Source organism: Poecilia mexicana, unplaced genomic scaffold, assembly GCF_051168715.1.
Source record: "Poecilia mexicana isolate PSO_F unplaced genomic scaffold, ASM5116871v1 scaffold_20, whole genome shotgun sequence".
Lineage (NCBI taxonomy): Eukaryota > Metazoa > Chordata > Actinopteri > Cyprinodontiformes > Poeciliidae > Poecilia > Poecilia mexicana.
In genome coordinates, this window is record NW_028263389.1 from 4,275,071 (window position 1) to 4,291,233 (window position 16,163).

Genomic DNA, 16,163 nt, shown 5'->3' on the forward strand with positions numbered 1-16,163 from the left:
TTTACCATTTAAAAAAATAAAAAATTAAAACGAAAAGAAAAAAGTCTGACTGCTCATTTCTTCAAGTAATCTAGAGCTAATCAAAGCAGCATAAATAATTTATCTCCATCTCTCAGCACCCGTGGTATTTTAATTCGAGAGCCGCCTTTATACATTTGTTAGCTAATTACTCTACTTGATATGGATAATGACATAAAAACAGTTGATAAACCAAAGAGGCTACTTTAAGACACAAACTAACATCAGTACAAGGTGGAGAAAAGGAAAAAAAAAAAACCTCTCTCCTGCTTGCCGTTGACCTCGAATGGGCAGGCGGCGTATTAGCAGCCCCTGATTTCCAGTAAAAGCCCTGTGGTTTTCTAAACGAAGCTTTTCCCTCCAGTTGGTAATTAAGCCTCCCAGCTTGAGTGTTCAAGAGTTGTTGTTTTTGCCCAGAACACCGCAGCTCCTTGATGTTCTCAAACGCCTGCCTCGCTTAATTTGTCAATATCACGTCTAATGCATGAGCTGAAGAGAAGCCGCTCGTAAAAAGAAACGAAAAAAAAAACAAAAAAAAACCCTGTTTGGTTTCAAACTCTTTATCCAGAGCTGGATATCTGTTGATGAATGTAATTGACTTTTTGTCCTTTATCAGGGCCAGTCCAAGGCTGCATGGGGGCTTGAACAAAAATTGATTTTTGGGGCCCACTTCCTGTTTTGTCTTCCTCCCACCAACCGCAACAATAAAGATATCCGTAGAGTCAAGAAGGAGCCGCAGAACTGAATAAGTAGTTATGAAAATCTATAAATTATGCTACAAAAACTTATGCTATATTTGCTAATTAATGCGACTCTAACAATGTCGACACACTGAAAGTATCAAACTACAAAAATGTATCAATGCGTTTAGCATTAATATTAAAATTATTTTAAAAAGTTATAAAAATTTAAGTGAATATATTTGCCATTATGAAATTAAATCCAAAACAAAAAGCTCATTTTCAATAAACAAAGGTGATTCAAAATTCAAAGCCCTTTAGTTTTTTCAGAAGGAGCTACAAAGATGTGAACTTAAATGTTATAATAAATCACTTTCACCACTTTATGGAATGGTGATATTACAGTTTGTACCATATTCTGATCATTCATGACATCACGACTCCGTCTCATCATATTCTCATCTCCTACCTTCTGCCCAACCTTAAATCCATCCCTTTTTTCCCCAAACATTAATTCAAAGCCTCCTTAGCTTTGTAAACATTGTTCTGCAAGAACCTCTAACAGTCTTTGGCTGGGATTTTTGCACTTTCTAAAAGTTTTCATTCCTCTTCCACATTTTCTTTTTTCCTGTGTTTTCCAGGCTTTTGTTTCATTCTGCTTCTTCTGCCTGTTTCTTGCATTTCTTTCTGACTTCGAAGGCTTCTGCAATTTCGTTTGCCTGATGTTTGCAAGGCTCCCCATTGAGCCACAGTTGCCCCAAAAAGCGTCAGTCTTTTCGGGGTTCCACTTCGACGTTTTTGAGGCCGATACCTCAAGCCGCCTCTGCTCACCAGACAACAGCCTCCTCTCTGAAGTGGCCCGTCTTGGATAAAGTTTCTCATAAATCTGGCGCTAAGATTGCATTCCTCCTTTGATGTAGCCAGTACTCCCATTCAGCGTCAGCGTTCCCACATTGATATTGTAACACAGACTCAACCCCAAAGGATGGCTGGGAATAATCCATCATTTGTAGATGTCACTCGTCTCATCTTAAGACGAGGGAGACTACGGGGGCTGCGGCATTCCATGACAATGCGAGGGGCTTGGAAATGCACTTTTGTCACGAGATGACCTAAAGCGCGCGAGAGCGTCAGCCGAAAGTAATTGCTGTTTGTAGTTTTTTTAGCGTTCACTCTGCAACGCCGGTTTTACAACTGAGTCATTATTTTTCCGAGCCCAAATTGCATGTTTAAAAACCCCAAAGCCTTAGCCACAGGGGGACGCGTCTCTGCAGAGAAACAGCCCGAACTTGATACTTGAAAGAATTGTGCAAAATTCATTAGGGTGGGCTGAGCCATATGTTTCAAAAGCTACATCCTCCCCAGGGTTATTAAGCATTTCTCCAACCCCTACTCTCAGCTTGGTGAGACGCCCCCCTTCAAACAAGATGCTTGGTTATATTTGTTCCCTAATTTAATCTTTAAAATCTAAATTTAACTTTTGGTAAACAACTAGTCAGAGGTTTGAAATATTTGTGAAACAAACAAAGGTAAATTGAAGTTGTATATTTAGGATGAACACTAGTTTTGTGTCTGGATGTTCTACAAAAAAAAGTGAAATAAAGATGCTTTTAAAAAAAAATCTCCCATTTATCTCAATAATAGAAAATATAACCACTGAAATCTAAATTTTCCCCGCCTAATTTGTGAATAAAAACTTTAACAATGGCTCGTCTCTTTCACATTCTCGGTCAAAACCAGAATGAATCCAGAAAGTTTTGGGCTTTAATCCTTAGTAGGGAAAACTCAATTCTCGGAGTGGGAGCTGATTTAGTGTTTCCCCGTTTTGGTCTTGGTGAGGGCTGTTCAGCATGAATGCAGCCCTGAAAATGACTCCTATGATTGTAACATAACCACTATGTTTGTTTTTTTTCTATATAAAATACATTTAAGAGAAAATGTAACAGTGATTTGGATAACAGTTGCTGTTATTTCTGTATAAAAATTATTCCATATTTCCACTTGTAAAACTGATTTTTTGGGCAGGTCATGCTGATTTTTAGGTGTGACTGAGCCTTGGTGTATAAAAAGGGGCGTGTGCGTCGGCGCGGGGCGGCGCAATCAGAGAGGAAGACGCTCACCGTCAGTCCGTGCAGCGGGAGACTTGATGTGATTTAAAAGTTTGGATAAGTGATCGATCAAAGGAAAATAAGATAACAGCAATCAGAAGTCGCCCCGGCGCCACGGATCGTGCGCTGTCGGAGCTAAATTGGAGCTTGTACTCAGAAACTGCCGCCAGGTGCAAGTGGACGCCAATTTGACGGAGGACGCCGACGGTGCGAGAAGACGCCACCGGGGAGGGAAAGGAAAGATATTCCCGGTGAGATCTGGACTTTACTTTTCTTTTTGGGGATTTTTGGTGGTACCACATTCTTTTTTCTCATTTTGGGGGGGCGGGGGTTGACGAGCTGGATTTCGTTTGGATTGGGGCTATGAATTAAAGCGGAGAAATTCTCCCCGCATATGGAACTCGATTGTGGACAATAATCACATTAAGAAAGGAACGGGAAAGTTTGGACATTTACATGGACTGAGTGAATTAAAGTGAAACTAACCTTATTTTTGAAGGATTTTTGGGTTATTTGATCTGTATCAAACTAACTATTATTATTTCTTAGTTGGTGGTTCCTGTAATAAATCACTGTTGCTAAACATCAACAAAACTTATATTGGATGGTTGTTTTTTTTTATTTTATTTCTCAATTAACCAGTGTAACATATTTTCCCTGATGCCTGTGACATAACCCCCTTGCGTGTATTTGTAAGTTCCACGTTAAGTAGAAGTTGAATTTTACAAAATGGTGGCCAGTATGGGGAACCAGGATTGTATAATCTCAGGTTTTGTGTTATATATGTTGACACAGTTAAAGAACATTTTGTTGTAGATTTTGAATTTATTTGTTTGAGTGGTTTTTCTGCTCAAGATGGATGACATAACATCTCAACCAGAACATGTTGAGGAAAAAGATACTGATCAGGGTGAGGAAGAAAGGGAAGCAGGTCTTCTTGTAGATCAGGAAGAAGCGATTGACAACAGAGGAGGAGAAGCCTGGGTTACAAGGAGAAATCCTGTAGGTGAAATAACTTCTCTGATTAGCTCCCTTTATGTATCAGATAATGAAGTTGAAGACAGAGAGGAAGATGAGGAAGAATATCTCACTATGTCAGACATTAAAGGCATTAGGGGTGATTTAACTAACATGGGGGTTAGGATTACATCACTGGAAGAAGATTTCCGGGCCTCTGTAGATAGTGCTTTGAATAGGGAGCAAAACATCAGGACATGTATAGATAGGAATGTCGAGGCCATGGAGCAATGCATGAACACAGCTTTTAAGGAATTTGAAGCTAAGGTTGTAGACTGTTTGCTGCGACGAGATGAGAAGTGGAGGGCTGAAATAGAGAGGCTGAAGCGCGCTAGACTCTCTACAGCTATTCACGCTTTTGATAGTGTTAGACCAGGTCTCCCCGTGCCATCTGAGCATCTCTCCTCCACCATGAGACCTACTTTACCCGAAATCTCATCTCCACCTTTAGCCCTACCTGTACAAAGTCTACCACAAGGAAGTCTTGGACCTTCACACGCACCAAGGAAGGATCAAACTACTGCCTACATCACTCCAGTAATGGTTCCAGTTATGCCATCAATAAACAGTGGGATGACAGACTTTCCGGCATCAACCTCCCATTTGACCGTTCCTACATCAAGCAGAGCACCTGTGATTTATTCCAAACCTCCCGTGCTCTTGGAGTTTCCCACATTTGAAGGTTCAGGAGAAGTTTCTGATGTTTTAAACTTCATTGATCAGTGTGAGACATATCTAACAGTAAGACCCCTGTCTGATCCTGAATTATTAGGAGCTTTAACAGCTGTCTTAAAAGGCTCTGCACGGAGTTGGTGGAGTGTGGCTAAAAACAAGATACACAACTGGCTTGAATTTAAGAACGCCTTTTGTGCTGCTTTTTTACCTCCAGACTACCTTTCAGAGGTAGAAGAGAAGTTAAGAGACATGGTCCAGTTGCCAGAACAATGTCTGAGAGACTTTGCCTTTGAGTATCAAGCACTGTGTCTAAGATGGAAGCCGGACATCAGTGAGGCAGAGCTTGTGAGGAGGATTTTAAAGAATTGCAACCCGAAAATAGCAGGCTGTTTGAGGGGCACAGTCACATCCATGGATCAATTAATAAAGGTGGGGTCCCAGGTTGAAAAAGACTGTGCTGGTGTTAAAATCTACTGGGGGAAAGTGGATCAGCACAAAGCCAAAGAGAAAGGCCCAGCAAGAGGACAACCTAAGGGAAATCCCAGAAGGTCAACCAACTCTGTATCTGTTGTTCAGCGTGGCCCTGCATCCTCCCTCCTTCATGTTCCCATAGAGGTGCGCGACAGGATGTATAATGCTGTACTGGATACAGCCTGCACCTATTCCCTGATGAGAAATAGTCAGTGGAAAAGGATTGCTCGAGAAGGGGAGGTTTTGAAGCCAGCTGACAATCAACAGTTTGCACTTGCCAATGGCAAAACATATAGTGCTTTGGGGAAAGCCACAATCATTTATGGGTGGCATGGGATGATGTGGTCTTTAGAGACCTTTGTGGTGGAGGATAATAACCTCACCTTTCCCATCATCTTAGGTCTCGATTTTCTGACCAAAACTTCTGCTATTATTAACCTAGGCGACTACACATATGGGGTAAAAGGGCCAAAAGGTTATACCTTTCACCCTTTTTCATCTTCAGCTGTGGCCGCAACATCTGTGCCTGCTAGATTTTCTCCAATTCATCTGATCCTGGCTCTGCCCATGGAGGAGAACAAGGCATCAACCACAGAGTCATATCCTTGGATGACAAAGCAACCACCGGAAGTCCAGACGCTTTTAAAGGCCTGGCCATCTGTATGCTGAGATGCATTGGGTAGGACATCTGTGGAAGAACACAGAATAATGACCACAGATGAAATACCCATTCGCTGCAGAGCTTACCGGGTGTCTCCTTTCAAGCGGCAAATAATCAAAGAACAGATTGATGCAATGCTTAAAGATGATATTATAGAGCCATCACAGTCCTCCTGGGGGTCGCCTGTTGTCCTTGTTCCCAAACCAGACAAATCCTTTCGATTTTGTGTGGACTATAGAGCTTTGAACACCAAAACTCTTCAGGATGCCTATCCTATGCCCATCATCCATGAGTTGTTGGAGTCAATGTCTGGAGCAAAATTTTTCAGCACCCTGGATTTAAAGTCTGGCTATTGGCAGATGGCGGTGGCAGAGGACAGCAAAGCAAAAACTGCTGTTATTACCCCATTTGGACTTTATCAATTTAAGTGCATGCCATTTGGATTGAAAAATGCTGGAGCATCCTTTCAACGCTTAATGGAGAAGGTTTTAGGAGAGCTACGGGGAAAGATCTGCTGTGTGTACATCGATGATGTGATTGTCTTCTCAGCCTCTCCTGAGCAACAACACCTGAAGGACCTGGACACAGTATTTGCAAAGCTACACCACGCCAATTTGTCCCTCAATCTTAAAAAATGCAACTTTTTCCAGCAAGAACTCAAGTTTCTGGGACATATTGTGTCAGCGGAAGGTGTTCAAGTGGATCCAGAGAAAACCCACGCCATTACGGTTTATCCAACTCCAACTAACCATAAGACTCTCCAGAGATTCCTTGGGATGGTTGGTTGGTACCACAAGTTCATCTCACATTTTTTAGACATAGCTACGCCTCTTTATCAGCTGCTCAAAAAAGATGCAGGGTGGGAGTGGACAGGGGACTGTCAACGCGCTTTCATGACTCTGAAGAAAGCTTTGGTGGAGTCACCCATACTGGGGCAGCCAGATTTCGAGTTACCATTCGAAATTCATACAGATGCCAGTGATGTTGGTCTGGGGGCTGTCCTGGTCCAACCAATCCCTGATGGAGAAAAGGTCATTGCTTTTGCTTCAAGATCATTGAAAGGAGCAGAGCACAACTACTCCACCTCTGAGAAGGAATGTTTGGCGGTTGTTTGGGCCGTGGAAAAGTGGAGACATTTTGTAGAGGGTACAAAGTTCACCGTTTACACTGACCATGCTGCTTTAACCTGGGCATTCAATTGCCCCAGAACCAGTTCTAGGTTAACGCGCTGGGTGTTGAGGTTGCAAGACTTCAATTTTGAAGTACGATATAGAAAAGGAATGCACAATGTAGTGCCTGACGCGCTGTCCCGAGCGATGCCCACTGATTCAGCTGGACCAGCACATGTGGCCCTGAATTCTGCTAAAGCCATGTTAGGCTTACCCCTATCATTAGTAGAAATCAAGGAAGCTCAAGAAAAAGACTCAGACATCATGGATATGGTCCAAGGCCCGAGATACCGGAGACCTGACAGGATCCTCTTCGACAAAGTTCACGATCTCTGGTATAGGAAAACCCCACTAAAAGATGGCATGAAATACCAGCTGGTGGTTCCCAAGTCCTTGGTTCCTCAGTTTCTCCAGTACTTCCATGATCGTCCATTGAGTGGACATCTGGGCAGGCTAAAGACACTTCTCCGGCTGTTGGAGGTTGCATGGTGGCCGTCAGTCCGTAAGGATGTGTGGACTCATGTAAAGAACTGTGCAGTTTGTCAGAAGTACAAACCCGACAATCAAGCTCCAGCTGGTTTTCTGCAACCCACTCCTCTAACTGAACCCTGGGCAAAACTTGGGGTGGACTTGATGGGACCTTTTCCATGCAGCAAAAAAGGAAATGTTTTCCTGTTTGTCGTGATCGACTACTTCACAAAGTGGGTGGAGATGTTTCCTGTAAGAGACAGCAAGACACAGAGACTCATCACTATCCTCCGGGAGGAGATATTCACTCGCTTTGGAGTTCCACAAAGCCTGGTGTCAGATCGGGGGCCCCAGTTTACCAGTCAAGAGATGTCCAGTTTTTGTTCTGCGTGGGGGGTAAAACACCATTTCACCACCAGCTATCATCCCCAATCTAACTTGACTGAACGGGCTAACAGAACTATCAAAACAATGATAGCCTCATTTGTTGGACAACATCACAATCTATGGGACCAACATATCTGGGAGTTCCGTTTCGCCATCAATGGTGCTCAACATGAAACCACAGGGAAATCCCCTGCAGAGCTAATGTTGGGACGTCAACTTCAAGGGCCATTGGAAAGGATGATAGCCAAACCACCATCACCGCAGCAAACTGTATATAAATTGTTGGAGCGACACAATGACATGAAAGAAGAAGTCGGACGGAAAGTTGGGATAAGTCAAACCAGACAAGCCAAATATTATAATGCCCGGAGGAGGGGTGTACAGTTCCGGCCGGGAGATTTGGTCTGGGTAAGGTCTCACCCCCTTTCCAAAGCAATAGATAATTTTTCCGCAAAGCTAGCGCCAAAGTGGTCAGGACCAGCTACAGTGAGGAAACGGTTAGGCCCAGTAAATTATCAGCTCCAGTGGAAAGACCAGTACCAGGAAACGGACACGGTAAATGTGGTTAATTTAAAGCCTTATTTTGGGGTTCAACCTCCCTTGCCTCCGGCTGGGGGAGGGGGGATTGTAACATAACCACTATGTTTGTTTTTTTTCTATATAAAATACATTTAAGAGAAAATGTAACAGTGATTTGGATAACAGTTGCTGTTATTTCTGTATAAAAATTATTCCATATTTCCACTTGTAAAACTGATTTTTTGGGCAGGTCATGCTGATTTTTAGGTGTGACTGAGCCTTGGTGTATAAAAAGGGGCGTGTGCGTCGGCGCGGGGCGGCGCAATCAGAGAGGAAGACGCTCACCGTCAGTCCGTGCAGCGGGAGACTTGATGTGATTTAAAAGTTTGGATAAGTGATCGATCAAAGGAAAATAAGATAACAGCAATCAGAAGTCGCCCCGGCGCCACGGATCGTGCGCTGTCGGAGCTAAATTGGAGCTTGTACTCAGAAACTGCCGCCAGGTGCAAGTGGACGCCAATTTGACGGAGGACGCCGACGGTGCGAGAAGACGCCACCGGGGAGGGAAAGGAAAGATATTCCCGGTGAGATCTGGACTTTACTTTTCTTTTTGGGGATTTTTGGTGGTTACCACATTCTTTTTTCTCATTTTGGGGGGGCGGGGGTTGACGAGCTGGATTTCGTTTGGATTGGGGCTATGAATTAAAGCGGAGAAATTCTCCCCGCATATGGAACTCGATTGTGGACAATAATCACATTAAGAAAGGAACGGGAAAGTTTGGACATTTACATGGACTGAGTGAATTAAAGTGAAACTAACCTTATTTTTGAAGGATTTTTGGGTTATTTGATCTGTATCAAACTAACTATTATTATTTCTTAGTTGGTGGTTCCTGTAATAAATCACTGTTGCTAAACATCAACAAAACTTATATTGGATGGTTGTTTTTTTTTATTTTATTTCTCAATTAACCAGTGTAACATATTTTCCCTGATGCCTGTGACATAACCCCCTTGCGTGTATTTGTAAGTTCCACGTTAAGTAGAAGTTGAATTTTACATGATAACAAAGCCGTAAAATAAATACAACGAAAACACGTTTTGAAAAAAAAAATTATATACTTTATTGTCCTGCAAGTGGAAACTTGTCCTGGTCCGATCTACTGCATTGCACTGAATGCAGCTATCGACAACAACATTAGACAGAAATATGAAGAAAATACTCACAATGCATGACACATAATCAAACATTTTCAGTTTTGTCAGAAATGTAAGCTGCTTGGAAACTCATAAATCGGTGAGAGCTACAATAACTAAGTGCCACCAGGTCGTACAGATACGGAAAGATTTAACTGCTTAGAAATCAATTCAAGAGCAGTAACTCGTTCTAACAAGGAACTTTCACGTTATAACAAGATATAAAATTTGTTAAACTTGTCTTATTTTAATAAATTTCATTTTCCAAGCTGTGGCAGTTAAAGCGCTTCCATATGGTGACGACAACGCTCTTCAGTGTGGAAGATGTTTCTGCAGGAAGAGACAACTCAAAGTGGGCAATTTCACTATAAGTGAGATTGAAAACAAAAACTGAATTCAGAAGAAGCAAAAGAGCCAAGGGAGTCAATATAGAAGAAAACAAACTTTTCTTTGGACATGTCAGCCGTTCATCTGTGTTAACTTTACTTGTTTTATCCCTTTTTTTTTTATCAAACATATCTGGCACAGGATGTCAGTTTGTGTCCAGCTTGGGGTTGTTTTGTTGGATTGAACCTGACCTGACACTGACTCCCACAGACGACAGGAAGGATTTAGTATTTTAGCAATTAGGATCGTTTCTGAAAATCTCCCAATTTCTGTAAGGCTCATTTTCTAGGGAATACACACAAAGAGTAATATTCACCATCAGGATTACTAACTTTCCTGATCGCTAATATGAAGTCTAGTCCACACGCATCCAGATATCTGGGAAAATAAATACATTTTCAGGATTTTTGGTTCTTCATCCACATAGAAACTTTGCTTAATACCAAAAATGATCATTTACAATAATTCTGAACCAAGTGGAGATTTGTGTTTGCGTGTACATGGGAAAACTGAACATTAGCATCCAGAACCAATATATCCACACTCTTACTTTGACATTATTCCCAATCAACATTGTCTTGTGTTTTAATAACTTTATATTCTAATTTGTTATTTAAAAGCAAAATTTTGTTAACTGGTTAATAGAGGAGCCATGTTGTGAGTTTTTAAAGAGACAGAGGCCCAATTCCAAGGCATTAAATTCCAAAGTAAATTTTTTTGAGCCAAATTTGATATATATAAAATTTGTATAACAACTGAAGTTAACATAATTACTTGATTGTCCTATAAAATGGCACTAAGTGCCTGGAAAACACATACTGCTCTGATCTCGGCACTGCCTCCGAATTCAGTAACTGACAATAAAATATCAGAAATCTTCCAAAAAAAAAGCTTTAAATACATCTTTACTTAAGTTAGTAGGTGACACGTTTTCTTGGTGGCAAATCTGCTCTTTTGATTTTTACCTTTTCCAGCTTTCAAAATTGTGAAACTATAAGTAGCAATTGCATGTGAACAAAAACGGTAAAACAATAAATATCTCAATTATTTGGCAGCGCATCAACTCTCCACAGCAACTGCAGCATGTAGAGTGCAGTTTAAAGACGCGGCGTCTTGCTAACTCTGCTAACAGGACGCGTTTGTCAGAACAATCCCAAAAAACACTGTCGGGTCCGCGCCGGTTGTATCGCTGATCCCCAGTGCGTGTGACTGTATCTCTAACGACATAATTGCGACGGGATTACTATTTTATCTTTCCCTTTCAAGCGGAAGGCCTTCCAATTGTGGATTGTGAAATAAATCATTATCCAAAATTGCTGTGAAATAACAGACGCGTTCGCAGGAGTGAGAGATTTCCCCGCCCGAGTCCCGCGCGCACGCGCACACACTCACGGGGACGCACGCACTCGGAAAAGAAAATGGACTGTGATGGAGGCGCAGAGTGAGTTAAATGAGGGGAAATAATAAGGAAAGAGGAGGTTATCAGGCTCTGAGCCTGCTCCATTCAGCCAGCCAGACTGCAAGTCATCACATAAGCAGACTTTACTCCAGAGTCAGGGCTTTCTCTCCCTCTCCCTCTGTTAATGGACTCTATTAGGATTTGGCTGGTAGTGGGAGCGGGACTGAAATCCGAGGTCAGTGACCCCTCCTTCATGTTTTTGGCACCCAAGGAGCCGGTTGGCAAAAAAGAAAAAACAAACAAAAAAAAAAAACACTTTGCCATTATCATGATCATCGCCTGCCATGTTGATATCTCTTCACTTACGTCGTCCTTCCCATTCCGGTATTTACTGTCGCGTCTGGAAAATGGCGCTTTTGTTCCATCGCCAGTCAAATATTAATCCCCCCTCTCTGCACCCCCTCACACCCCCCCACCACCGCCTCCTTAAATAATGCATATTTCCTTAACTGAACCACCAAAGTAAATTAGATTCCTCACCTAATTAGCATGTTGGAATTAAAAGAGCTAACAACGTTGTCCACAACAAAGCTGAATTTGTTTGTTTTTCATCGCTTCTGCTACGTCTCGCATTCAAGGCGCACAAACAGTGAGATATTTAGATGTTTTAGAATTTCAACACAGATTAGATTTAACTACTTTTTTTTTCATAATATTAAATATATGAAAGAAGGAGCTTCCCACATTTAAAGAACCAGTACATTTTGAGTTGTGTCCAGTGATTTGCCCTGAATATGACACCCTACCAGACGGTTATCCGTCTTTTCATTGGCAGCAATCAACAGGAGCCGTAGCATTGATTGTCATTTTTAAAATTTAATTTAGCACACTGTCGTAGCTGTAATTGAGTTTCCATTGACCATATAATTGTACAATTTAACATTTTGAAAATAAATTTGCTTATTTGAAACACCATAATTTTGAAAAAACTCATGTTTCAATAAAACATCTTGTCGCTAGGATGAGGTGGGGTTTTTTTTCTTTTTTTTAGTCGTATCAAAATTCGCTTATTTGGCAAAATTGCAACGGAAACACTTTGTTCACAACACAGAAGTCACATGATCAACAACCACATGTCACTGGCGCAAACCATGAAGAAGACGATGACAGGAAGTAGTTTAATGTGGCGGCATGTTTTTTTAATGTGTGTACAAACATATTTGCTTTTCTCACTTAAAGGAAACACCACAGTTACAAAACTGTGTTTCTTTTCAACATTAGTGGAATACTGACAAAGTTTTGTGCACATCTTTTATTGCGATGTCGGATCTGTCCAGAATTTACTCTAAACTACATTTGATCAATTCTAGTTTGCAGGAAGCAGCTGCATTCTGTATGAAACAACTGCATGTTTTTGACTTTTTGTTTGCCATCGTCATTTCTGGACGTGAATGATGCGTGGTTTTCCCTCCTGAGCGTGCCGGCTGCTGAACCTCTTCAGTAACCCGGTGTTACTGACTTGTCGTGACCGGAGTTTATTACCAGTTACCGTACATACTTGTTGCGCTCAGCACTTTCGCTGCAAGGGCTTACCGCCGCCAAAACGCGGAACAATACTGAGCGGAACACTCCGGGGGCTTCAGGGTTTGCCAGAATCATTTATGTCACAAAAATCACAATCTGTCAGCTTTTTAGCCTGTAATTTGCCTTCTGCCTGCAGACTTTGGCAACACTTCGCCGCAGCTTGGATGACAGGGAACTGTCAGAGACAGTAAGTGGTCTGCATTATGATTTTAATGCATTCTCGTATCGGTGGAGTTTCTCTGTCCTATTACTGTCAAGATTGGAAACATACCGGGCAAAATAAGAAGAAGGAAGTCTAATTGAAACGAGTTAGGGAATCGTTTTGGGAACACATTCCAGCTGGCAAGATGTCATTTAACCAAAACTGATGAAAGTAGCCTTGTATTCTGGAAAAAAAATATATATTTAAAGATTGTCTGATATGTGATATACTGAAGATTTTTATAAGTTCGGAACAGGGTGGTGCAGTTGTTAGTGTGGAGCAAATCCTGGGTTTAAACCCTTCGTTAATTCACAGTAATGCATTCAAACTACCAAATTATAGTAGTTTGGTACTATTACCAGATCAAAGTTGTGGACGGTGTTCTGCCGTGCTGCGACCGGGTTTGTTACTTTCTGGGAAATCACTGCCCTGTTCATTTTCTGTTTGATTTTATAGAATCAACTGGCTGTCTGGACGTGCAGTCCACATATTTCATGAATCCTCCCCAAGTGTTCAGAAAACAATTAACAGAGATAATCAAAGAAACTTGATTGAAACTTTAGGTTTCGATTATCCAGCATCCCGAGGTGACTAAAGCGTCTCGCGTCGAGTCACGATTGTGTTGATTCTGCAGAAAACACTAAAAATACATTAAATCGACAGCATTATGTAAAACATTCCACGTTTTTGAGCTTTCATGCACGTTTGAGAAAGCCTTTAATCTCCCGTAGCAACCATTCAACTATGCAAAACGGCTGGTTGGACCAAGCGCTGCCTTCGAGGTCAAGGCGAGTTCCCAAGCTCCTTCAGACTAGCCAGCAGCAATTAGCAAACACTTGGAAGTGCGCATCTGTTGAGCTCATTATAGGAGCTACTTCTCAGTGCAACACTGGTAAAAACATTGTTAAAGGGTTAATAGAGGAGCCATGTTGTGACGACTTCCTGAAGGCGGAGTTTCAGAAAGAGCAGGAGCTTCTTAAGGAGACAGTCCCAATTTCAAGGCATAAGTCCAATTTCTTTTAAGTCATATTTGACATATATATACATATGGCAACTTTATAACAACTGAAGGTCACATAGCTTCTTGATTGTGCTATAAATGGCCCTTTAATTCAGTGGGGTCAAAATGAAACTAAAACAATTCTTGCACAGCCAAACACTTTCTTTGTGATCCAAATCAGATGGAGACCAAGGGAGAACATTGTGACAATGAAAAAAAAGAAATAATCAAACAGTCATCACATATGCAAGGTGTTTGAGTGCGGGACACACACGTGTGACTCCTATAATTGAGAGATGAAGAACCTGAGCAGGAGACGAGTCTCTGGACTCAACGTCCAGTCCTCAGAAGACGCGTCTCCGGGACACGAGGTAAATGAGTCCATTTGAATACAAATCCGGGTTGAACCGGGTCACAGTCATAATTGTGTCTGTAATTAGATTTGGTCTCTGAGTGTCTGGCTTGTGTCAGACCAGCAGACAGCAGTAGCTGTGCTCAATGGGGGGATAGACTGGAACGTAGCGCTAGCTACTGGAGTGGGTGGGGGGCGGCGTCGAGCGGTCAAGAAGAAGCGAGGACAGGCGAGGATGCGCGGCCGTACAACGGTTCCCTGATGGAAGGACATCTTTGTCTCTGCCCTTTCCCGCTCTCATTAAGGCATTCCTGGCAGGTCACGTTGCTCCAAGGAGCGCCGACGCAATACTTTACCGGTTTATGTACGCTAATGATTCCAGTTGTTATGGTGCTGCCGTGGCATTGGCTGTCGCCCGTTGCTATGCTCACTCGTGTCAGGTTCCTCCACCAGAACAACTGCTTTGTCACTTCTTCCCGTTTTGAGAAAGAGCGGCCTGCTTCACCTGAAGAGAGGGGGAGGCGGGGGGGATTTCATTTACAGCAGCTAAACGAGATGTCAAACCCTCATAAAAGCCGGTGTGATTTTCAATTTCTGCCGCCATTGTGTACCGTAGGTAGTGAGGAGAGACACTTATTAGCTGAAGCCAAGGTCTGAGATGCTTTGGAAAAAAAAAAAAAAAAAAAGAAAAAAAAAGTCTTCTCATGTACAGGTTAACAGAGTGCATTTGCATTAATCACCATGACAACTGCCTCCTGACGGTGTGTTATACCTGGCAGAGAAAAAAGAAGAAGAAAGAAAGAAGGAAAGAAAGCAGCGGAGAGATTCTGATAGCCTCGTGACAACGTGTATTTTAATTTCACACTTTGAAAATGGCTCTGCTTTCAACTCGCGCCTTGCACGCTTCCTGCTTTCCTCGCACTGTGATCGTTGTGCAAGAAAAGATGAGGTTGAATCGCTTTAGGAATTCACAAACACTCCGCTTTAACTGTTTTGGAAATGCAGAAAATCGGCTCTCTCACAGTTTCTGGTCCATCTTTGCTATTGCTGGTTCACAACTGTAGCATTGCAACAAAAGCAATTGATAATTTATTTATTTATATATATTTTTTCTTTTACTCAATTATTCTACAGCAACAAGTCCTGGCAAAGTGTGTTACAATAAGCAATTAATCAGTTAATCACATGACAAATCAATAATTTTTTAAATAATCCAATTTATTTATGGTTTTGGTTATGTGTTTTAATTTTTTTTACTTATGCCTTATTTACTGTTTTTGGTTGTGTTTTAATTTGGATATTTTAAATATCTGTTGGCTCCAGTTTTACGTGTACAAAATTCAAGTGTGTTGCTCTCTTAGAGGGCAAATTTGCAATGTTGCATCATTATCAATGTATTACTTGAAAATGGTCTCAAAACGACAATATTATCGTGTATCGCAATAATTTCCGGGACAATTTATCGTCCAGCAAAATCTGTTATCATGACAGACCTAGACCTGGGTAACACTATCACTGCTAAGCACTGCTGATCCACCGCATTTGCTTTTGCTAGTTCTCGTTATGAATGATCCCTGCCCATTATGACTAATGGAAGAGATGATTTGAACTTCCTCCTCTATCTGCTCAGGTATTAGCTGTGCTTCTTAGGTAATAATCAGCTGCTCCTGGTTAAAAGAGAAACAAAAAAAGCCTTGTTGTCATGGTTGCACATAAAAGCAAATGTCCAAACGTAAAAAAAAAAAAAAAATTCCAGCTGCAGAACTGGAACCAGAGGGAACAATTGTCAAAAAAAAAAAAAAACAGCAATGCCCCAAACCCAACAGAAGCCCAAAGATCACGGAGAAATCTGTGGCGAGGATCACATGT